Here is a 1385-nt window from a genome sequence, read left to right on the forward strand (position 1 = left end):
TTCTTGTTCGCGTGTAATTTGGTCGTAAGCTCCCTGCTTCCACCCACTTGGAAAAAATAGTCAGTTTTAAAACTAATAGAAATCGTACCTTTCCTCGTCCGCGCTGGTAGGGGACCGACTATGTCCATTCCCCATATGTGATGAAGGGCCATGGGAAGTGACCGAGTGAAAGTGTTCTTCCTAGTTGGTGACTTCATGGGGGCATACTTTGGCATTGGTCGCATCGGCGAACATATTTCCGTGGCTATCTTTCTTCATAGTGGGCCAATAATAGCCGGCTGCGGATTTGCCAGCGGCACGAGGGCGTCGTTGCTCCGTTATGGGCACCGGCAATGACCTTTTTCATGTACCTCTTTCGAGCACTGGACCGCGTTTGTTTGCGGCCTAGACACTTTGGCTAGGGGTCCGCCAAACGTCCTTTTATAGAGCTCGTGGTTTATCAGGCAATACCGGGCGGCCTGTACGCGGAGCTTCTTGGCTTCTTTTTTGTCGAGGGGGAGTGTTCCATCCTGCAGATAGGATACAAATTGGTTGCGCCAGTCCCAAGTCATATTTAAAGAGAGTACCTCAGTGTGATCAATGGCTGAATGGAGGAGGGTGACCACGCTTTCTTTGTTGAAGTTTTTAGTGGCTGCGGCCAATTTTTCTAGGCGTTTGCTTCAACGTTCTGTGCTCTCGGAACTTGTTCGAAGCGGCACTCGTCGAACTCGGTCATTAACCTGTGGATTTCTGACTGGTATTTTTGCAACCTCTGCTCCTTGATTTGGTAAGTCCGAGTGACCTGGTTCACCACAAGTTGAGAGTCGCAATGGAGAACGAGTCGTCGAGCTCCATACTTGATGGCTAGTTTCAAACCTGCAATAACAGCCTCGTACTCGGCTTCGTTGTTAGTCATCTCGAGGCATCGTATGGACTGGCGAATTGTTTCGCCCGTGGGGACCTCGAGAACGAGTCCCAGTCCCGATCCCGAGGCGTTAGCGGCGCCATCAGTGTAAAGAGCCCATAGGTCGGCGTTGGGAGGGGCACGGCGTGCCTCTAATTCCGCCTCTGGTAGTATCTCTGCGCTGAAGTCGGCTATGAAGTCGGCAAGTACTTGCGACTTGATGGCGTTTCTTGGATGATATGAGATATCGTGCTCACTGAGCTCTATGGCCCATCTGGCGAGTCGGCCTGATAACTCAGGCTTGTGTAGGATACTTCTCAAGGGGAAGGTCGTCACTACTTTTATGGGGTGGCATTGGAAATAGGGTCGGAGCTTCCGTGAAGCTACGACCAATGCCAAAGCTAATTTTTCAAGGTGTGGATACCGTGTTTCGGCGTCCACTAAGGTTTTGCTAATATAGTAAATAGGAGATTGCGTACCTTCGTTTTCACGAATTAGGAAT

The sequence above is a fragment of the Nicotiana attenuata genome, unplaced genomic scaffold (assembly GCF_001879085.1).
Source record: "Nicotiana attenuata strain UT unplaced genomic scaffold, NIATTr2, whole genome shotgun sequence".
Lineage (NCBI taxonomy): Eukaryota > Viridiplantae > Streptophyta > Magnoliopsida > Solanales > Solanaceae > Nicotiana > Nicotiana attenuata.